The sequence below is a fragment of the Tachypleus tridentatus genome, chromosome 11 (genome assembly GCF_004210375.1).
Source record: "Tachypleus tridentatus isolate NWPU-2018 chromosome 11, ASM421037v1, whole genome shotgun sequence".
NCBI classification, from domain to species: domain Eukaryota; kingdom Metazoa; phylum Arthropoda; class Merostomata; order Xiphosura; family Limulidae; genus Tachypleus; species Tachypleus tridentatus.
The window spans coordinates 98,401,573-98,426,946 of record NC_134835.1 but is presented as its reverse complement, the minus strand read 5'-3'; the positions used below and the strand labels follow the sequence as shown (position 1 = coordinate 98,426,946).

General features: G+C 33.3%; 1 protein-coding gene across 2 annotated transcripts in view; it reads left to right on the top strand.

The window, feature by feature from the left end:
• The first annotated feature begins 1,364 nt into the window (after positions 1–1,364).
• LOC143232875 (glutamate receptor ionotropic, NMDA 2B-like) overlaps positions 1,365–25,374 on the top strand; it is a 90,162-nt gene continuing 66,152 nt past the window's right edge. For both annotated transcript variants that reach the window (XM_076468869.1, XM_076468868.1), the window contains exon 1: positions 1,365–1,491. The gene's annotated coding sequence lies outside the window, so the exon portion shown is untranslated. The remainder of the gene's footprint in view (positions 1,492–25,374) is intronic.

Sequence of the window (25,374 nt, the reverse complement as noted above, 5' to 3'; positions counted from 1 at the left end):
ACCAATCTCTTAACTTTTCAAATCGTAAGGATAATTTATGTTATTTTACGTTAGATTCTTGTGTTAATAAGAGTATTTTTATCATCAGAGCATAATATATATTTAAAATATTTTTCCACTAAGTAGTAATAACAAAAGATATTTAGATACCCTAGAGTAGTCACTCCTGGAAATACGGTTTTTCTTTAAAGTTTGTTTCCAACTCTTCACAGATGAAGCCAATACCACCATTATATCTTTCACGGTGTTAACAGTAGTACTAAGCTGAGTGTTTGCTCACATATCAACCAGCTGTCAACGTGCATCTATGAGAGTGACGCTGATGCCGTAAAACGCTAATAAAAAGATTTGAAGACAGACATAATAGTTTTGTGAAACTTGTCCTATACTTATCTACTTATTTTAATTAGTTTTGGTTTGTTTTCTTTTGAATTTCGAGCAAAGCTACACGAGGGCTATCTGTGCTAGTCGTCCCTAATTTAGCAGTGTAAGACTAGAGGGAAGGCAGCTAGTCATCACCACCCACCGCCAACTCTTGGGCTACTCTTATACCAACGAATAGTGGGATTGATTGTCACATTATAACACCCCCACGGCTGATAGGGCGAGCATGCTTGGTGTGACGGGGATTTGAACCCGCGATCCTTAGATTACGAGTCGAACGCCTTAACCCACCAGGCCATACCGGGCCAGGACTATCTGCAGTAACAGTTCCTAATTTAGCCTCGAAAGACAAGAGGAAACATAGTTAGTTATCACTACCCACCGGCAACTTTTGGGCTAATATTTTGCAAACTAATAGTAAAAGTGGCTGTCATATTATAACGCTCACGCAAATGAGAGGGCGAGCATGTTTGGTTAGACAGGATTCTAACCCACGACCCTCAGACTGCGAGTCGAGCTCCGGGCCATTTAGGTTAGTTATGATAGTTTTCGAAATTATTTCCCGTGCGTTTGTATTTTATTAACAGTTTGATAGCTCTAAATCATCTTTAAGGGTGTGTAATTTATAGAAGTATTTGTATTGGATTAGTTTTTGATTTGCAATTCAGAATCACCTAGATGTTAATATCCCGAACGCTGTGATTCGGTAAAATATTACTTTTTCTCTCAATTAGAATTGAATCGTTAACATGGCACAAAGAACTGTAGCATATATTAGGAAGCAAATATTAGTTTCAGAAGAAGTTAAAGACCTGTCTAGCTTAATGAAAAGACCTGACTTCCCTTATAGAGTCAATATGTAGATGAAACTCTTTAAGGGCCCTATGTCGCTTAACTTGTTCAGCTCTTGTAGAACTGAGTATGCGCAGTGGATGTTCAGGGAGTCGGTAAGTTTGATACGTGGCTTTGTTAGAAGCATGTAATAGAACGTTTGGTTCAACAGTTCATGAAGCAGCCTCGTCAGTACTGTCGAGAGTCGGTCCTTGTCAATTTCCAAACACACGGAAAACATAGACAGATTAACAAAACCGAAGATACAACAGACAAGTAAGTACATAACTTCGTACTTTGCTTTTGCTATTGCTATCTACTGTCATTCAGTGGACATAGTGAAATGAAAATTCTTAGTACGCTTCAATGTACAAAATGACTAGACATATATGTCTCAGTAAGTGTTGTTTTCTTGGAAACTTGAACTATTTCAGTGTGGTATGTCTATTTCACCTGCATGCTTATTTCTAAGTTAGAACAGAATTTCAAAATAAGAGGCATCGCTTACATCGAATAGCAGAAAATGTTGGTTTCTGATAACAACAAAATACACCCCAGCAGCACAACGGTATGTATGCAAACTTACAATCTTAGAAACTAGGTTTCGATAGGCTCTATTGGGAAATTGCAGTTAGCCCAATGTTTAGCTTTTTGCTTAAGCTACAAACAAACAAATATTAACAGAAAACGAGGCATGCGAATTAAACAGGAAAACAGTAACATTTTATTAACATTGAATTATTCGTCAACAGTTTGACATATCCTGAAGTACAGATGATATGTTTATTCATATGCATAAAATATCTGAATTTATTATCACATGTGTTGATTTGAAATATTTAAATAGTAACCTTCATGTAGAGCGTTTTATGACGATATTACTCAAAATATTTTAAATATTTCTCAATAATTTGGATTCCTGGAAGAAAACTATGATATTCGTATGATATTTCAAGTGTAACCACGATTTGGTGGTAAAAAGAAACATTCAATACAATCTCGATAATGTAATGGAAATATTAATTTCTTACCACAGTCTGGTGGTAAAGATAGAAAAACCGTGATAACGTGTTTGTAATGTCATTCACTCAACACACTTTCGTGGTAAGTAAAACACAACAAAACCATGATAGACCATTGTATAAGAAAATACACATAGTAAAACTATTATATATCAAATATATTAGAGTCTATCAAACTAATTAAGACAAATTTTTTTCTAAAATACATCATTTGAAGGAAAAGATTCTAAAACGTTATTCATGGGTTCCGAAACTCAAATCAGTTCGAAGAAAATTGAAGGACTTGGTTTTTAAAGATAACCCTTTTTTTTACAAGGAAGCAATTATCGCAAAGCTTGGTATATGTCATTATGTCATTAACAAGATAACAAGAACGGATTAAAGTGCATTAAGACTCTTAGGGCAAATATCCACGAGTTTCCAGCCACTTCACGAAATCAACTGTTGTTCCATAAGAAAGATAGCTAAACAAAACTTGTAACCAAATCCCTCTATTCAAACACATACTTACAAATCATGATATGTTGTTCCAATTGACTTATGTACTTTTATTCTTTTAGTCTAATTAAACGTGGTCTTAAAAGCTTACTTCAATATACAGTCCGTGAAAAGCTTGTCAAAACCAACCTTATCCAATTTCGTACAAGTTTGTTACAATGAAAATTATGGTGTTCAAAAATAGTGACGAATCAAAGTCATCAGAAGAAGCAGAATTACAAATGGAGGGCTTTCTTCCAGGACTAATATTAGAACCAGAACATCGTTTTTGTAAACTGCGATTAATCCTATTCATAGTTCATAGTTGTGTTTTCAATGCTGCCTATGTTTACCCATCTGACTTTCTATTTCAAATCTACACAAGGTTTACAAATAGGCATGCTTTTTATTCAACTACACAAAATCTTTAGCGGTGAGATAAGTGTGTTTAAATGAACTGAAGGTTCATAGATCAACTACACAAAATCTTTAGCCGTGAGATAAGTGTGTTTAAATGAACTGAAGGTTCATAGATCAACTACACAAAATCTTTAGCCGTGAGATAAGTGTGTTTAAATGAACTGAAGGTTCATAGACACGTTTGTTAATATATTTAGCTCTACTCTACTTTTAACAAAATGCTTAGTGTGTTAAAACCTATTTGTAATGCATACGTCTGTGCATAAAAACTACTAACGATTCAGCAGTTTTGTTATTTTTGTTAGTCTGCCTAAGGTTTAGCAGCAGGATAACTGATATATATTTAAATCTATCAAACAATCATAAATAGTTTTAAAGTGTTTGAATCTTGCTGAGGTGTGGTAGTTGCCTCATGAGTTTACTCAAAACTGCCCAGCGATTGATTGTGTCATATCAAAACTATTTTCGAGCCTCAACGTGTCGTTAAAGTCCATATCGTTACATTCGTTCATGTTCTTTTGACGGTCGTGCATCTTTACAATAGCTCTGCAGAGTAGTTTTCATTGCAAAAGGCTGTACAGTAAGACTGTTATGAGGACAATGTTTGTTGCAGCGCCTGTGTGTCGTCGTATATTATAGTATGAATACCCGTTTCCAGTTGCTTCAGGCGTGCAACAGTTGAAGAGATATCATATGGAAGCAACTTGAGTACATGTTTGTTATAGCAATATCTAATGGAAGAACCAAACTACTGCCTAGACTTTACTAGACTTCTCAGTCTCTTGCCTCTTCTGAAACACCAAATGATTCCTTTGGTTCTTCTTTGTCTTACTCTCTTTCCAAATTTCCACGCAGCTAATTAACCTGGTTATTTTTACTCTTTTCTCACTATTGTTGATTTCTTCACATAGTTCCTTTATTATCCTTTCTAACGTAGCTAGAACTTAATTATACAGTCACATATGAATTTGCAGTTCATAGGACAAATTGAAAATACATGTTTCAATGTATGAAAAGCAGGATAGTAAGTGAACCTGTTGGTCTCAGCAACACCAATTTCTTCAGATTAGCATTTGAAATTTATGATCACATACTGAAAACTGATCACATACCGAACGAGCTTAATTCGCGTTCAATCAATACTTCACAGCATATTCCATGATGATTTTCGCTGGTCGTTGCCTCCCTGTTTCAACCTCCTGCGACTTTCATGCTGCATGAGCTACTCATGTCTTTTCTTCTGTACATCTTTACACGTCATCCCCTATCTTGTCTTGCCATCTTGCTTTGAAAACTACTTAGAAGACCTCCACCCTTTCTGATTTTGTTTGTTTGATCTCAGAACCTCCATAAATTTCAGTTTACTGATTGCATTCTTCACTATATCTAAAGTTAAAAACCTTTTACCAGTTAGTACTCCCAGGTAGTGTCCTCTTACGTCAGCATCCTTTCACTTTGCTATCATGTCCAACCTTATCTTGGCGGCTTTGAATTCCCCCGCTAAGCTTTACTGGAGAATAACTTATATTATCTTGCATACTGTCCATTTATAACAAACGATCGAGATACATTAGGTCACTTTACACGAACTTCCATCCTTTCCACTGTTATTAGCTTACCTTCGTAAAATTGTACCATTATTCTTAGTAGCAGCACAAATTGGAAGCGTCATGCCTTATATATGATTCTTATAACCTTAAAACCTATTTCCAGTTCAACTGTTGTCCAGATCGTTCTCGTATGCTCAACACGTGGTCGAAGTCCTGGCACCCCTGAATCAACATATTAACGTACTCATTGTCCAACATATAACTTAATGATCACCTCAAAACTATTGTGAAGATATTCCTTTGAGCGTTTAGAAGTAACTTTTATAGCTCATACTTCTCTTCCTTTGTGATGTGCTCTCTATTTGCCGAGCACTGTACTTTAGGTTTCCTTCTTCTCTTCCAGATTATTTTTAACAATTTACACAACACCTTCCTTAAGCCTGGAACTTATACACCTAATACAATATTTGATTAATACCAGGCGTAATAAGATGAAGCTCAGATTCTGTCTAGCTAGGTTTCAACTCTCTTCCTTTGTTCTGTTGACATCATATCTCTTTTCTTTCACCTACAGGCATCTTATGTTCTTCCTTTTTCCTTGATTGCATGTCTTATCTAATTAAAAACACAGTCAGATCTTCCCTTTTGTTTTTAGTGCAAAATTCAAGTTGCCTTTTCAACATCCTCTGTTGTTTTCTCAATCTATTCTTTCTATTTTGCCTCTTGTCTTATTGTTTTGTTGCCCATTTCAGCTTCATCTCGTGCCTCTCCTTTCTGAACAGAGGTTACTTCCTGATTCTGCATAATCTCTAGTGCCTGAAGCTCTGAAGAACTTCACTGTTAATTAGAGAGTGTCCAGCATAGAAATTTTTTCTTAACTTGAGGGATTATTATTTCTTGCTGTGTCATAAAGTCTTGTTGTCATACACATGTTCATATTCGGTCCAGTTCTGTAGTAATCATATCCGTCCTTATTATTCACAGATTATTCACTGTCCTTATTACGGAGAACTCTAAGGGGCATTTATTTTTGTTGAATTTCGTAGCTTATTGCTGGTGTCTGTTTTTAGACTGGTATCGCGGGTTGCCATCCCCGATACACCATATTGCCTTCTTTCTGGCTGTCAACAGTCTTTCTTGCTGTCAGTTGGTTACCTTGCAGTTTGCATGAATCAATCATATTTTGAAAAACCATAATACAATCATTCTATCATTATTCGATACCACGAAACATAGTATTTTTAATGTCTACACCAATACGTCGTTCGGCAACGGTCCCAGCAACCAGCGTCACCTGGATGGAGTTTGTGACGAAGCCTAATAATTTCATTTGGACATGTTCAACATCCATGCAGAGTACCTCGCCCTGATCGTATCACTTCCAGCTTTGCCTCCCAATTCAGTTTTATCTGCATATGTATTTTTTATGTTAGTGTATTCTGTTTAAATTAACCATAGTAATCTAGTAGTATAGTCAGTTAGAGAGATAACTTAATTCTCATATCCTTTGCACAATGAGATATGGAAGTGTTTTAGTCACTTTAGTTCTGTTTATATTGATGAAAAATACATGACTATATACACTAATCAGAGAAGAAGTGCCGGTCAACAGCACCTCCTTCAACTCTTGGTTTTCCCCTGTCTGGCTGAACAGTAGGATTTGCTCGTCTCCCTTAGATCACACCCAAAGTTCCAAAGTTTTAGAGAGTGAATTGTTTTTTCGATAACAGGATAAGAATGATAACTCCGTAGATCTATATTCTGGCACGTTATCCACTGGACAACCATTGGAGCTAGGAAGTATGGTACAGTTACTATCTTTGGTAACATTTGTTACCAAATTTGTTTCTCTCTTACTTTCTTCTACCCTGTGTAGCAAATAAGTGACTCTATTTACACGAGTTCAGTAGTTATTATTTTTCCATACTACACAGTCTGTAGGAGATTAGAAACCATATGCATTCTCTTGGTGAATGTGATTATATATATTTATAATACTACCACAGTCGTCTTGCTGCTTGTATGTGCTCTGTAAAATAAGGGACTGTATGTAATTTTGATTCTGCTACACGAATTGTTGGGTAGTTTAGACTATGTCACACCTCACGAAGACACTATAGTCTGTTAGAATTATAAAAATCAGCCTGTAGATTCAATATCAAATTAATTTTCAAGAATGTAGACTCTTTCAGAAATGAGAAATCTAATAATTTATTTTGCCATCGATACATTTCACTAAAAGCAAATCATATAAAGGGTAAAAGTATTTAAGAAAATTAAAATATTAACCTAAATTATTTCATTACTTACACATGTAGTTGAAATTAAAAGCCATATTAATCCTCAATGTACTTTTGATTTCTGTAAAATATGAAACACCTAACTATAGTAGCTACTTTGATGTTTTTGCAGAGAAGGTTAACCCTCTTATTATTCTAATATTTCGTAGAAAATAGGACATGGTATATTTAAAAAAATTGAGCTCCAGAAATACTTTTATCTTATGATCAACATTTGTCCATGACAACTTCATTGGCAACTATCTTATAGAAAACAACCTCTATGATGAAACTGTGATTACTGTAAGAAAATAGTGCCAAATATTCATTACTTACCACTTAATGATGTGCAAACTGAGTGGCGCCATTCAACAGAAACAATATTTTACTTCACTAAATCATCATGAATCTTGCTCCAAATCTCAGTTTTTCTCTTCTTCAAATACATGGGCGAAGCTTCTGCCACTCTTAACATTAGAATCGATTTACAAATATAAGGATAAAAGGAAATTTTAGTACAATAGCCTTTTAAAACGTCAATGGTAAATATTAAAGTTTAATATTTCATAAAATATTATTTTGATAAAGTCAAGATCTTTATATTACATTTCTAAAAATTGTAATTTATTTGTTTTTGCTAAGCACAAATGTACAACTTGAGCTATCTGTGCTGTGTCCACCACGAGTATCGAAGCCTGGATTTTAGTGCAGTGAGTTCTTCGACTTACTGCTCGATGAGCCACTGGAGCGAAGATGCTAAAGACAACATATTAGAAAAATACGTAATTTGTTCTGGGCACATGTCTTAAATGAAATGCGTAACAATTCTGTTAATACCAACCAACAATCATACAACAGTTTTTTTTCTGAAAAGAAAAAACCAACAAATCATAGTAATGTAAAAAATAAAGCTATAAGTTTAAAAATTTGGAAAATAAGAACTATTTTAATTATAAATTTGTCTACGAAAGTGTTAGGTGAAACCGTTACCTTTAAAGATTTTGATCTTAAACGTTTGAGGATAGACTTACTAAACATGGATAAAGATAAAATAACTTGAACATTGTAAATATATTATGCAGATTATTGTCTTGTTTTAAACTGTAAACATAATTTGTTAGATAATTAAAACTTTTAACAACCAACTTTAGCAATGGCTCATTTTGTAGTTTTATGCTTAATATTAAACAAAGAAAATGTAAAAAAAACTATTACTGACAGTATTTTGAAGAAAGACATTTTTTTTCTCGTTACTCGTACGTACTGGTCTGCAATAGTTCAGGGGACACAGTAGGTAGCCCACTGTGGCTTCGCTCAAAAGCAAACAAGTGACGTATGCTTTTCAAAACTGCTTTATAAATATTTGACGTTTCGGAATAATTAGCAGAGTGACTAATTATATTATAAAACAAATTCCTGTTCTACTTAATAAGTATTTACATTTCTTATTGGCTACAAGTAAATTTCGGTCACTAAAAGTATACAAGAAGGCTAAAATAGTAATGAGACCCTCATATAAATAAATTAGCAATTGATTTCAATGTTCTTTATACTATTGTTTGACAGGTGTTAAGCACAAATCTACACAATGTGCTATCTGTGTTTGCTCATTGTAGGTATCGAAAACAGATGTGTAAATCTGATACTTATTGGTAAACCTCTGGGGTGCTTATACTATATTATCTCACAATATCGTAGTTTAAATTTTTAAAACAAATAATTTGATTAATATTTTGCCAATGGATTTGAAGAACAAATACAATGCAAAATTATACAACTGGATAACGTTAAAATCTTTGTGTTTTCAAACAAGACCCAAAACTTCAGCGCTTCAAATAGTTGACTGTTCATCTTAATAAAATTCTAATTAATTCTGCAATAAATGTACTTTTAATTTCTAATAGAAGTGCTCTAAACAGCTTAATGGTATACATTTTCGTTGTTGTTACGAATCCAATTTTAGGAAAACGTTGTTTAGATATGATTTCATTTAGGAATAACCTTGTCGTGAGAAACATCAAACAATTGTATATTTTAGCTACACAGTCAACAAAAGTACTATTCGATAAAACATACTATCTCAATTCAGAAATAAATTTTTAAATCAAATGTTACAAGTTTTGTTTTAGAAATATCGAAAGTCATAGCTTGTACGATTTTCTGCAGTTTGTACAGTAGCTAATACAATCAGGTCCTAAAAACAATAAATTATTGAAATTTTATGTTTGATATTTCATAAGTTTTATCACTTTAGCCTCCTGTGACACTGAGTTATGGTCAAAACCAAATTGTAATTCACCAAGTAGTGTTTTAGTTAAACCTTACATTACTTTTTTATGTGTTAAATTAGGCTACAGATAGGCCTACTATTAGTAACATTATAGAGTTGGTATTTAAAACTTTTTAAGTGGTGAATAAATATTAATTAATAGATATTCTTTTGGCCTTAAAACATAAAGAAGAATTACGTTTATTACTGTCAAATGTCCTTCATCCTTTGTACAGTCGAAAGAGTTGAAAATTTATGTCGAAATGTCCGCATTTCTACTGTTTCCTACTTGCTGACCTATAATACAGTGAAAAGACTAAAAAAATGTATTGATTAAAGAATTACTCCGACAAATAATTACTTTGATGTAATAAGCGAAGAGTATGTGCATTTTCTAGGTACAAACAAATTCCTTTTAGTTAAATTTAATAATTTTCAATAATCATTCAACAATGATATCTCGTCATTTTTTACTATTATACTAGTGTCATAATTTCCTGAAGTCTAAATTATAATAACACAGTCATTTTAAAACAAACATTGTGTTGTTTGTGTTTTTGTATAATTTTAGTGAATTCTTTTTTATGGCTCGGAGGCATCAAATCGAAATATGATCAATAGAAAACGCAAAAAAGCTTGTAGTAATTATGCATTCTAAATTTCAACACCTAAATTTGGCTTATGCATGAAACATATGAAAAGTTAAAGTGTTAAGCCTCGATACCTTTCGTTCAAAAACATTTGTTGTAGCCTTCGCTATGGCTTAAAGTCCATGTTTTACTTGGGAGTGATTTTTTTCTAACTTGCACAATTTAATCAGTCATTATTATATGATAAAGAGTTTCTGGTGCTTAATGGGCGTTTTTCCTCTTACATCTTAAAAGGATGTTATCGCTCATTTTATGTAGCATTATGACTTCGCACTTCGTAGGTTACTTTTGTTTTTATTCATAATAACTTCTGTCACCCGAAGCTTGTTTTCTTGTGCACCTGCAACGAAAGTTTTAGTATTCGTTGTACTTTTTGTTGAATGGTTACATTGTTTTATAGACCAATATAGAACAAGTATTTCTGTAGATAACTTTGTTAGAGTTAATCGAAAATAAAATATGGTCACTGAAAGTAAGATATATGTCGACCAATACTGTCGCCACTCTTTTACTCAAGTTGTTAACTGCAAGGTTTCCTACTTGAAGGTTTTTTTTTGCCATCTCCTACAAACACGTTAGAAATACGAAATATTTTGGCAACTGCTGTGATCTTAGTAAAAGTTCGAAATGCAATAATCAGTTTCAGAGATTAGATATATTGCGAAGTCGTTTATTTGTTTTATTTAAAGAGGGAACTAGCATGTTTACGGAAAAGATATTAAACAATTATTTGGTAGCCGTAACGTTAATATAGGATGCTTGAAGTAGATAAAGGGCCTTTAAGACCACATAAACGTGAGATTAAAGTATTATTCCTTTTAAATGTATTCTTTCAAACACATATGTGAGTTATCAGATGTAATTTTGGGCTGTTTGTTACAACTTTAGATTTACGAATAAACTATTGGAATACAGCACACGTTGTATACTGCTAAATGCACTTTTCTTGTTATTAACATGCTAACTTATTAACTTACCATGTAATGTGACATTTTGATACTAAATTTACCCATACAAACCAACTATTCAATTAGTGCATATTCATCTATACTGCGTATTCTGGGATATTTAGAAGTACAGTAATGAATCAAGACGTGTAATATGTCTTTTATTGTACTGAATGTATTTGTACATATTAGTCTATTAACACACATAAAGTGGTATTCTTTTATTGAATTTATTTTGATAAAATGCTCAGATAATGGATGTTAATCTATACAGTTTAGCCCGTGCTTACTTTTATAAATACGATATTAGAAAAACGGATTTTATTATGTACTGTCTATTTACCAACTGAATATTACACCTCCACCCTAGAATTAACTGCTGATTATCATACTCAGTCTGTTTATTCAGAATCTGTATTTACAAATACATTACTGAAATAATGCATGTGGTTATGTGCTGTTTAATCTGACTTTCTCCTTACTAACACATCAAGGGATCAATAAATATGTTTAATGTATGAGTGTATTTAATTTATTCTAATAAACACACTAAAAGGTTATTATTTTTTATCCTAAGTTCTTAATCCTGAATATAGTCTTACAGACTTTCCATTGAATTAGCAAATGTAGCTTTATACTCTTTCACCTGAATCTATTCTTATAAACTTTCTATAGGATGATGAAACATAGTTCTATATTCTTAAGCCTGAGCGCATTACTACAAACACATTATTGGATCAACTGATATAATGCTCTGCCCTTAGTTCTGTGTCTATTATTTCAAAACATACGTACCACTGGATTCTAGATATGGCTCTGTTACTCTATTCCTAAGTCTATATTACATACTACTAAATAAAAAAAATATTTTCTATTTTTAGGTTAATAAAGTTGAACAGGAATTTGTCTTTACAAACACGTTAAAATAGTTATTTAATGTGTCATATTTTAGCTTTCATAGATATTTCCAGTTAAATAATTTTGAACTTTAAATATTTGAAATATATAAGTTAAACGAAACATTTTCTTAGAAACGTATCGAACATGCTTCTGAATTACATGAAATAAATATATATCATCTGCCACTTTAGAATAAAACATAATGAAATTCATCCATTACACCCACTTAAATGGAACATATTACCAATTATATAATGAAGTTACAGGTATCTTATTAAAATTAGCTCACTTAGCTAAGTATATGAAATGTCATTATTTCGATAAATATTTCTTCAAAACAATATATATACATGTGTATATATATTAATGATAACATCAGTGCCTAAGGAAACAAAACATACATATATGCAACAGATTTACAGCGGTATGTCTCCGGATTTACAACGCTAAAATCAGGGTTTAGATTTCCCGCGGTGGGCTGAGCAGATAGCCCGCTGTGGCTTTGCTATAAGAAAAACACAAAAACACATGCAACAGATTTACTGATGTACATTTGTTTTAGTGTCTACGTCTGTTTCTGTGTAGTTTTGTTCTTTGCCTTAGACGTATAATGTTAACTACGTATGGCGCAAGTCCCGCCTATGCTCGAAATTTGTAAAAATTCTTGAAGAGAAAAAATCAACAATACTTGCTTGACGATAGCGCGAGAGAACTTTGTTGAAGTTTCTACAAACATGCGTGATAAGTATAAAAAACGACGAGATGGGAGACAGGAAAAATAATATTATTAGACACCTATAGTCAGTACGGTTAATTTACGGTTATTTGAGATAGTAATACAAAACGTACATAATATAATAAATCAGATACTTGTCCAAAATAAAAGTAATAATACGCAACATTTTGAATGAGAAGATTTCATGATAGATGTACAATTACAATGGCGTGATTTCCTGTCGCGATCACACAAGCATCTTTCTAATTTTATTTTTCTTCAGATAAATAAATACCTGTGACATCTAATCAGAGGTAAAGCATAAGAAAATAAATAGGCTAAAATGGGAAAGAAAAAATCTGTTACACCTCATGATTATATGCATTAGAAAACTTCCTTCAAATCAACAATACATCGATATACATTGTGTAGTAATGATTTAAGTTTGTTACATAATTTGTGTCATGAAAACAATAAAGAATGTTAAAAACGAATACATTAAATATTAAACAAGTGTTTTAAATAATTAGTAACATTAAAACGTAAAATACAAGCAACGCATATAAATATTAACCTTATGAACATGTGTATGTATATTTCTTATACCAAAGCCACATCAAGCTATCTGCTAAGTTCATCGAGGGGAATCGAACCCCTGATTTTAGCGTTATAAATCCGTAGACTTACTCGCTGTACTAGCTGGGGACTCATGAATATATATATGTTCTCAATTAAAATAATTAAAGAAAATAATGTAATTTTGTAAAATAACACAGGTCTGTGAATTTAAATTTAAAAAATATTGTTTTGGTTTTAATAACGGATTATCCATAATTCAGCAATGTAGCTTTTGAAAACAATATTCTCTATTACGAAAGAATTTATTTTACAAATTGAGAAAAAAAACTCTTTCTTAGATCAGCTTATGATTTCTTTTACCGCTATGAACATTTTTTATTATCTTGTTTGATGTTTGGGATCTAGAACGACCGATATAATCTCACTGTACGATTCATTTAGAGAAATCTGTAGCCAGCGGTTTTCAACAATTTAAACAGAAAAAAATGTAACCCTATTTCAATAAAACATGATTCACTTATGTAAAAGTACATATGACATTTTGTGTAAAATCTGTACTTGATGGACAATAATTGTTATTATTATATCATTCTTAGGAGAGGAGAGTTAATTAAAGATTATGATTGGTAATGAAACTTAGCACGGGAGTTGGTTTGCAATATATGCTTTAATATGATTCACATTTACAATTGATAATTAGCTTCAGTGAAGCATTTAGTGATAAATAAATTATTGTATGGAGTGAACGTGATTGAAAAACTAAGTGTGTGTTCTATAGATGGGAATCCAACAATTGTATCGTCAACATACCTGTACCATTATAGTGGTGGGTGTAAGGCTGAACTAATTGCTTGAGATTCAGTTTGTATCATAAAAATGTTGGTTAGAACTGGTGATGAGGGATTCCCCATACTTAGGTCATTAGTAAGTCGTTTTGGTCATTGAACATAAAGTTAGTTTTGATGGTAATGGATTCTATAAGGGTTGATAATTGGTTGTGTTTATTTGATTTGCAGTGTTCAAAACTCACGTGCATCCTTTGTAACAACTTAACAACATTCTTACAAGTATTAATTAGCTAAGCTATAATCGTAACTTCTTCACTATTTTAACAATGCTTTCAGCCGTTGTAGTAATCTGAGTGACATTCTTTCAGCTGTGGCAACTCAACCGGAAACAATCGCGGCTTCTTGAAAAATCCGTTTAGCAAGGTGTTGTTTTTTTTCCATTCCGATACTTGTTTGCGTGCACTTTGAGTTACTGGAGTAGAAACAAACTATCATGGCTTGAAGAATAATACATACATTTGATATAATGTACTGGTTCTCTGATGAATGTTTCAGTACTTAGAAAAAATATTTTTACCCAGCTTACACACGACTTTTTTATAACGTTGCTGAAAAATGCATTTTAATGCAAAAGTCGTCACTTTTACCAATGCAAAACTATTTAGAAACGTTGTAGAAACGTCATATGTTATCTGGTGTAACGGATTTACTGTTATATATTTATTTCAATATCGATATTTGTCTCATTTAAATATATATTTAGAAATGCATGTAACTAATATATGTCGTAACATTCCCGTCTTTTCACTAAATTTGTAGACGATTGTAAAAGATAACTTTAATTAACGCTTATTAAATGGGAAGCTACAGATATTTGACAAGTAACGCTTACATATTTCGAGCATTACAAACCGTTTAACTTCAGCGGATTAATATCAGACTTTAACATGTTTACGAAGACATTTCATAACTTCAACGGTGAAAAACTCAAATGTGAGAAGCTAGCAAGTTCCCTGTTAAGTAAATTGTGCATATATCAATTGTCCTCAGAATAAATTCTCTCATCGTCGTTATTTGTTTGTTTTTGAATTTTGCGCAAAGCTACACCGGGGCTATCTGCGCTAGCCGTCCGTAATTTAGCAGTTTGAGACTAGAGGGAAAGCAGCTAGTCATCACCACCCACCGCCAACTTTTGAGCTACTCTTTTACTAACGAATAATGGGATTGACCGTATCATTACGGTCATTCACGCCTGAAAGGGCGAACATGTTTGCTGCGAAGGAAATTCGAACCCGCGACCCTCAGATTACAAGTCGAGTGCCTTAACCACCTGGCCATGCCGGACCATCTCATCGTGAATCATCGACAAAAATATTCAGTTGCAGAACAGATAGAAGACTCAATTTTGTTTGTGAGTTTGTAAAACTTTTATATATTGTATAAATCATTATTTATAATAACTATTTGTAATAACCACTGTTATGAATTGTATTATTCTTTGTATATTAAAATATATTTATATTTAAAAAGGAAACTGTGTATCAATTTTGTTGGTAAATATGATAAATTTGAAACATATCTATATTTAGTTGACTTCTAAACCCAAATTACGATTTAAATTAGTTTCATTCTCTTTGAACTCATAACACTTAGCTTAATAATTCGTAGATTCATCCGAGATAAAATATAATACGTTAAATAATAAATTGGGAGCGCATTTCCGTAATCTGAACCAGAGACAAAATGCATTCTAAGTTAAATTCAAATCTAGTTTGTTTGCTATATATTGCTGCTTATAATGGTATTGTTTTGTTTTTTTTTTAAATTTCGCGCAAAGCTACACGACAGTTATCTGCACTAGCCATTTCTAATGTATCACTGTAAAACTAAAGGGACGGCAACTAGTCATCACCACACACCACCAATAGTTGGAATAATATTTTATCAACGAATAATGAGATTGATTGTCACTTTAAAACTCCTCACAGCTGAAAGAACAAACATGTTTTGATGAGAGGGGTAATCGAACCCGCAATCCTCAGATTACGAGTCGAGTGACCTAATCACCTGGCCAAGCTGGGCCACAAATTTACATTTCAATTCATTTTATATTTGTCAGTGAAGACAATATTTCATCATGTCTGATTATCAATAATGTCTTGAATCCTCCTCCCTCAAACAATTAGAAAGATATAACGAAAGTAAATTGCTCGAAACTGCCAAAGCCGTAGAACTAGAGTTTAAGAAATCAATATGAAAAAATGAACTAGAAAAACGTATTATTGAAATACTAGTCAATGATGAATTGTTGTTTGAGGAAGCATTTGGAGACTACTCTAGTGTCTCCACTAGTTCATCAGAATTCAGTGATAAAGATAAGTTTCAAATCCAGCTAAAACTCAAACAAATCGAGATTGAACAACCTTGTATCGAAGATGAAAGACAAAGTAATCTTCTTGAGGTGGAACAAGCTCGTATCGAATTTGAAAAGAGAAAGAGCAGTCTTGTATCGAGGAGGTTTGTTTGTTTTTTTAATTTCGCGCAAAGCTACTCGAGGGCTATCTGTACTAGCCGTCCCTAATTTAGCAGTGTAAGACGAGAAGGAAGGCAGCTAGTCATTACTACCCACCGCCAACTCTTGGGCTACTCTTTTACCAACGAATAGAGGGATTGACCGTCACTTTATAACGCCCACACGGCTGAAAAGGCGAGCATGTTTAGTGCGACGGGGATGCAAACCCGCGACCCTCAGAATACGATTAGCGTGCCTTATCCACCTGGCCAAGCCTGTATCGAAGCTGGCAAAGAAATTAAGCTGAAAAAAAATGGAAATTAAACTCAACTCTGATCGATTAAGGCAAAATGACAACTTTCAACTTAATAGATAAGTTAAAGTACCACCATTTATGAAATTGAAGTTGTTAAATATTTTCAACATTTTTAGAAGGTTGCATAAACTATTGCTCGCCAAGTAATGGCCGTTATTATTACAAAGTGTTTTAACTGGTGAAGCACAAAAAACTATGCCATTCTATCTCTGGACGAGTGTACAAATTATTATCAGGTTAAAGCAGCTGTTCTGAAATCATACAAGTTAGTACTGGAGGCTTATCGCAAAAGGTTTCGAGGTTATCACAAGCAAGATAGTAAAACTGATGTAGAATTTATCCACAAAAAGATGTTTACTTAATGGTTGGTGTAATTCTGTGCATATTGGTAGCAGTTTTGACAAACAAAGACAATTGTTTCTAATTAAGGAACTTATACGTTGTGCATGTGACGACCTTACAACTTACTAAGATGAAGAAAGTTGAAACACTCCAGGTAGCAGTTGCGCTTTTCAATTATTACACTATAACACTACAGTACCACTTTTTATAAAAAGAAATTCCTGGTATTTCAGCAAAAACCATTCAATCCACTAAAGTTGAGGATTCTTCTAAAACTTTCATCTCCTCTAGTTCGAAATCTTCTGACAGTCGGGATAAGGCTTCATCAAAACCATTGAGGCATGTCTGCCACGTTTTATAAAAAACAACCTGGTTATGTTATATTTAATTGTTTGTGTTTTTTTATTAATGTCTTGCTTAGTATAGTTAATGATGCTTTTCAAATAAAAGATATACTGATCTCCATTTGAATAGTATATTGGTTCATAAAAAAACACAAAAAGATCGATTTTTGAAAAATGTATTGAGTATAGCTCAGCTAATTGTAGTTTAAAAGAAGTAGATTAAGAAATATATTATCTGGAAGATGTATTGCTTAAAAGAAATAATTATCCTATTAATGGATAAGTACTAAAAATATGGAAAATTCCTAATAAATAGCATGCATATGTGGCTCATATTTATGTAAACTTAAAAGTTCATTATATTACTCCAATATGTAATATATGTAACCCCTCAATGTGGATTCCTGTAGGCAGTGAGGGAACATCTCCGAGAAGGTTCTGTATTTTAAATTTACCTTTTTTTGGGATTTGAACAGTCACTCACGTATTTGCCGTGAATAGCAACCTGTGAAGGGGATGAGAGAGTTCTGGTTCTTGAGAGGTCCAACTCCAACACACCACTTTTATGTTTAACATCTGTAGACAGACGGCCTTGGGATGCTCCCCCTGGATCAATCGGCTTGTCCTTTTGGGTTAGGATTCCTCGAATCAAACCACCTTCTATTGCCCAATGTCCCGAGGCCACACCTTTAAGTTTCAAGATTAATGCTATCACAATACAATTTCTTCTTACTGTACTGAAAGCGAACTATGTTGACGACATCTATTTCTCGTGTTGGTCGCTGAAAATGAAGTTTACTTGGTTAGTTTTCTCGTGTTCACAGATGAACTTGATGTTGGGATGTATGAAGTTCTAGATTTTTTAAGCAGTAACTTCAACTTACATTCAAGCTCTTGTTGAGGTAAACCACAGCAAATAGCTCTACCTTTTCTTCCTACAAAACAGTTTGCATGCAATTCTGCTAACAATGGGGTATACACCTTAATCCACAGCTCCATGTTAATGATATCTTTCTTCTCGTGGTCTCTGAGACAATATTTTGGGAGAAATGTTTGACTGTAAGTTCAATTTCATTTCTCATAACGAAGCAACTAAACGTCATGTGCATGAAGGCATTGGGCTTCTTCATGTCCTCCCTTCCACCTCTTGGGGAACAGATTGATATTCTATGCTCAGGTACTATCGTGACCTCATTTACTCCAAACTGGACTAGGAGCCTCTGGTCTGTGGTTCTGTCAGGACCTTCGGCCTTGAAGATGCTGTACCCCATTCACCATCTGTGGCTTCACCTCTGAATGGGAGCATTACACATTTCTCCAGTCCAGAATTTCTACACTAAGTCCCACAAACTTCCTTTTTACCCCTGCCATTTGCAGCTTTCTTTGCAATATATAATTAATCTTCATTACTTACCACAATATTCTACTTAGGGTTGTGCTTTCTTTTCTTAATTGGCTATGCTCTTTTGAAATGGAAAGATTGCCATTCTTCCTTTTGGCCGTTGCATTCAGGCACAGCTGGCTGTGTCATGGGATGACGTTCCTATATCCGTAGATAAAGCCCTCTCGCCATGGCTTATTACCGCCCCTACCTGTGACCTTTCTTCGAGCCATCTGAGGAAGGCGAATACTCCTGATTGAAGTACCGTCTTCTCTTTACCGAACATCTTTCAACCTGTTCTTTCATTCCCGTTTATATCAGGGGAATATGTGAGCTCTTCATTTGTTTGTTATGGCTCAGTGGCTGCTCAGAGGATCCTGTTTAGCTTCTCCGTACATTGCAAAGTTGTATGCTATTTCTCTTTCCTGAATCACATAAAAGCTATAAAGTACACCAAATGAACTGTTTACAATGACTCTCTTAGCTCTCTAATGGCCATGGAATCGCTTAGTGTTAGTTCTCATCCTGTTCTCGTTGATATTCAAAAATGGTTGTCCATTTTCGCTATCTTCTATTAGTATCCATTTTTTTTAGATACCTGTCTACGTTGGTATTTGCAGGAACGAGCTCATTGACATTGCGGATAAGTTCTTCTGCTCTGGTACGTTCACTCTTATGCCTATTCCCTAAATGGACTACGATCATATACTGAAGGCTCGGCTTCGCGCCAGCTGGCAGTCGACTGGGAGTGAGCAACGTGATAGCAAGACTTTCGAGATTAAATTTTTTATTGTCCTTTGGCGGTTGGTTTCTGTAAGGATTGGAAGGAAGAAGTTGTCCTGGCTAGACTACTCATGGGTCACAGTTGTTTAACCCATCTTTTTGTTTTATCGTCGAGTGATCTATTAATGTGTGGTCTCTGAGACACTCAAGCCACAACTTTATAGGAGCCACTAGCCCTTTAAAGTCTATTTAAAGTTTTTCCGAATTTTGAACATTATTTTGTTTTAACTCGATTTTTTAAATTTTATAATAATATTACTTTTACATTTTTATCGACTGTTTGGCATCAATAGCCCAGTTCAGTTTCTTTGGGCCAATAAACGTGAAACAACCAACCAACTTGTTGTGTAAAGTATCTGTAGCAGTGGCGAAATGTAGTTATATTGTATTTTGTCTATCTCCCTTTAATTGTTTTTAATGTTTAAAAGAAATGATGGTTTTAGAGTTATAAGGCTAGTAGATTTAGGAATACAGTTAACAGATTCAATAATTAGATTTTTATTTTGTTATAATGGTAGTACTAGGAGTATTAAAAACAAATCAAAGCTCTAATTTAAATGGAATACAATTGTATGATCAGAATAACTGAATCTTGATTAGGTCTGGATAATTTCGATAATAATTTTTTTATGAAATTTAAGACAAGTTATTATAAGAGAGGATGGCTTTTTATATGATATCTGTTGAGCTTAAAGACATAAATAAATGACAGTCAAGAGATTACAACGGATAACAGCCAGGAGTTTCAAGGGTAGAAAGTTTCTAATTGGTAATTTTTATACGTCACTGAGAAACTGTATAACGAAGCCAGATTTATTACTAATAAAAATACTGATACAATTAATTTAGGGTTAGACATCTAGTTTGTATTTGTATGTACCCAAGTATTGACAAAGAGTAATTCACTGAAGGGATTCAAAATGGTTTTCTACACTAAACCGCCAATGAGTCATAGTCTTCAAGCAGAAATCTGTGTGGTTTGTGTTCCTTATAAAATGTATATATAATGACGTGCTAAAGAGAGTCCAGAGAAGGAATATTAAGATAATTCCCGAGATAAATGAAGATATTTACTTTTTGAGTTTATTGAACTTTACAAAATTACTGGCATGGTTAGGTGGGTTAAGGGTCGCGTGTTTGAATCCCCCGTCGCACCAAACATGCTCGCCCTTTCAGCTGGGGTCGTTATAATGTGCGGTCAATCCCACTATTCGTTGTTAATAGAGTAGCCCAAGAGTTGGCGGTGAGTGGTGTTGACTAGCTGCTTTCCCTCTAGTCTTACACTGCTAAATTATGGACGGTTAAGGCAGATAACTTTTGTGTAGCTTTGCGCGAAATTAAAAAAAAATCAATAGATGAATAAAATAAAAACTTCTGATTTCTTTAAACTTTCCTTTAAAGGCGATGGGACGAGAAAATAGAGTTCTGAAAGTTAGTAAAAACAAGTTAGGCTCACGTTGCTAAAAAGAGTCTGATTTTTCTTAATAAGTCTACGTTATAAATAGTGAAGGCTGGCATTTTGCAAGTATTTTAGAAAGGAATGTTCCCATGTCTCCATGCTCTATTACGGGAACGAATGAAACGAAAAATTAATAAAAACAAGTTCTTCACACGTGGGCTTTTCACCACTGAAATTATCTAATGTTTTCGAAGAAATAATAACGTACGAAGTTAACATGCTGAAGTTAAACGATTTGTTACGTTCAAAATTAGAAATGTTCTTGGTAAATATCTCTAGTTTCCTGTTTAAAAATCATTAATTAAAGTTATAAATTTAACCAACTTTAACAAATTAACAACATATACTGTCTCTTTGCGCGTTGATTTTTAAATCTTAGGCGAAGTTCTAAAAATTTCAGAACCTTAACAAAGGTTCACGATGAGGGAATTAATTTTGAGTTGATGTAAATACAATTCACTTAACAGGGAGCTTCGTTGTTTTCCGATCATACGTCAAAGATTTCATCTTTGAAGTTATATCTTGTCTTTGTAGAAATACTAATGTATGACGTAAATCTGCTGAAGTTAAATGGTTTGTAATATTCTAAATTTTAATTATTCCTTATAGCTTTCGAGGTTTAAAATACACAAACTTAGGCAAATCAATAATATATACCGTCTTTAGGCACTTGACGAGGCGCGTTGGTTATAAGTTAAGAAGAGTATCTCGAAACTTCAGCTTAGGCAATAATACTTGACGATACCGTACTGCTTTCGTAAAACATATATTGTTGATTCTAAGCCTGAAAATTCTTCTACAAATTTAGTGAATAGGGAAGAATGTTGCATCGCACTTTTAACGGTATAAGTTGTGTTATTTCTAAATATACATTCAACTTAAAGAAACAACGACATTAAAATAAGTATATAATAGTAAATCCGTTACACCTCCCTCCTTAAGGAATTAGAAATTGGTTTTAGACAATTTATAACTCAGGTATATATGTATACATTGCAAACAATAAATATAATTTAATACATTGTCAAATAATTATATAACTTCAATAATCTGGAGGCAGTCTTTCAAGCATTGTTGCAACATATTTTATCAGTATTTTTTGAGATTTTTCACGAAATGTCTATAATACACTCTTATGAAATTTTTTGGAAGTAGCTTTTGATTCTTCAGGTTTTTAATATATCAAATCTCATTTGTGACGAAGAGAAACCCACTTAATAATTCAGTATACAGCATAATCAATACAAATAATCTCATGATTCTGAAATTACGTAGCACTTGAAGGTGCATTAACACAAATGTCATTATTTTGGTAAATACCAAGCACAATCAACAATTACACAATTGAGAGGTTCTTCGAAAGCTGGGATAGGTTTCAAAGGAGCAACAGGAATTTTCTTATTAGGTTTATCAACCAACTGTCATGTATGGCAAGTTTTACAAAACTGAGAAACATCTTGCATAATTTTTGATCAAACAAAATCTCTCATGATTTTGTCACATGTCTTGTTAACACTTAAACGACCACGACCTTCCATGGGTAACTTTCAACATTTCAGAATAACGTGCTTTGGGAACAATGATTTGGTAAGCTATAGTTCAGTCCCTTGAAGCTGGCACGTTTGGTGGTCTCCACACACACACACACACTTTCGAAGAACAATGGAAGGTAAATCACATATGAAACATTAAAATTTTATTCAACTTCATGTTTTGTATAGCAGAAGTTCGGTGGAACAGCCTGAGTTAAGTAAACAGTTAATAATTTGTTTTCGTTTGCTTTAATAACTGGAGGCAGTCTTTCAAGCATTGTTGCAACATATTTTATCAAAGTATTTTTGGGGGATTTTTCACGAAATGTCTCTAATACACTTTCATGAAGTTTTTTGGAAATAGCTTTTGATTCATTAGGTTTTTAATATATCAAATCTCATTTGTAATGAAGAGAAACCCACTTAAAACAAAATATAGCTCAAGCCGGCAGGTATGGGTATTCAACTTTTATAAAACCAAAGTAGAGAACAACCTGAAATCTTTGTTAACCTGAAGGTGACCTAAGAAGGTAGAAACGTTGTTCTCTGCTTTATTTTAACTAAAGTTTTAATACCCACACCAGACGTCTTGAGATACGTTTTTGTTATCAAATCCCAGATGTATCCAATTGGGTTGAGATCAGTGCTCTGTGGGGACCACTGCATTATTTCAATGATTCCAGCAGCTTCTTTCTTAGCTAAGTAATTTATGCATAGGTTGGGATCATTATCTTATTAATAGTATTATTCTTTACGAATAATACGCAAGTCACTTCATATACTATGACAGATCAGTATTTGACGGTACTTGCGTTGGACCATTATTCCATTCGCCTCAGCATGAGGACACCCCAAACAATCACACTATCTCCCCATACTTCATAAGGGCTATGCTTTCAGATATCTTTTATCGTTCTTTCTGTGGACGTACAACCTACGTTTTGAACCAAATATTTCAAACCAGGACTCATTCGCTCATAATATCCATTTACAATCATAAACAGTACAGCTTTTCTAGTTTTTAGCAAATTTTAGTTTCTTGACAATATTTGCAGATCGAAGTAATGGTTTTTAAACTGTTACAAGACCAAATATTCCATTCTTGATGAGTCATCTCGTTAGGCTTTTATGACAATTTACTGACAATTCTCTACATTTTTTGAGCTGTGACATCACAATAAAACTTAATATATAAAGATGAACATTGTGTTTATCGAGGTTTATTTGTAGAGTGTACTCTGGCATAAACCATTACCATGTGCTAGCTTCTTTCTACTGCATGTAGTACCATAACAGTTATTTCAGGCCCTAGGTTTAATCAGTACGTTCATTCAAGCAAAACCCTTATGACATGCTCTTGGTATAAGTGTATGGGAATTCTAAAGAATGATAAGTATTCTTACTCTGGCTCATTCAGTTCTCAACAGGGATCAGTTAAATATACCGTAGTGCTGAAGTTTACATTCTGCAACGGTATGAAAGAATTAGTCCCATAAAATGGAAAGAATGACACAGTATTTTCTCATCCTAACACTTTTGTATACTACTGTGTATTAATAGTAACCATGATAGACATATTGATCATATGCAGTGCTAGACTGATTCATTGATCATTAATTAAGAGTTAATTGCGAGGAAAGTTTTGTTTTATTACCGTTAGTTTAATTTATCTTTATTTTGACTTCTCTGTGAAATAATAAGAGGGGGATTTTATTTATTTATGTTCAATTGCAGTTACACCATCTTGCTCTAATCATTTTTATAACTAATTCATATGTCCGTTGTTTGGGTTACGAATCTTTAAATTTTAATGAGAACTTTTAAGTCAAAGTAAAAAAAAAAGTAACATTGTAGCTTAGAACCGGACTCGTGTAATATTTCACTAAAAATTCATTGTGTAATTATCAAATAATTAATGTTATCTAAAATTTATATGCTTCAGGAAATTTTATGTAATAACATAAATGAGTTATACATGGGCATTAAAACTGACTTCAAAAATATAAAGTTTCAAATCTGGGATGGTATTGAAGGTAAATGCAATGGACAATCATATTCGTATTGCAAATAATATTTTTGTTTCTTTAAAATGTTACAAACTTCATGTTCTCATTATTTTAATAATTTTATAGTCATTTGTACATCAACGTAAATTTTAATAATTTAATCATATTCGTATTGCAAATAATATTTTTGTTTCTTTAAAATGTTACAAATTTCATGTTCTCATTATTTTAATAATTCTATAGTCATTAGTACATCAATGTAAAGTTAATAATTTAATCGTTAAATTAACCTACAGTTTAAGTATGGACGATCCCGTGTCACCAGTTATAGCCAATCTTCTTATGACACAGATTGAATCTCAAGCGATCTGTGCAGTTTTACACCAACCACTATAATGGTACAGGTATGTTGACGATACAGTTGCTGGATTCACATCTACAGAACACACACTTAGTTTTTCAACCATGTTAACTCCATACACCCAACACCAAGTTCACCTGTGAACACGAGAAAAACTAACCAATAGCATTTCTCAACCTCAGTATCACAAGGACCCATACACAATTAAAAACAGAAATCCACAGAACAATCCCAGGGAATGTGCTAAACATGACACTAAACAAAAACTCGGCATATTAAGAAATCGAATAGACAGAGCCACAAAACTCTGCTCACCCGATAACATTAACGATGAAATCAACAAAATAAAACAACACCTCACCAACATCAACAAATTTCCTCCAAACACTGTTCAAAAAATTTTACACACACACCTAGATCAACAAGACAGTCAACAACAAATAGACATTAATAAATTCCAAGAAACAACAAACTGCAAAACCTTACACTGCTGCATACCATATATTTCGATATCAGCGATAAATAAC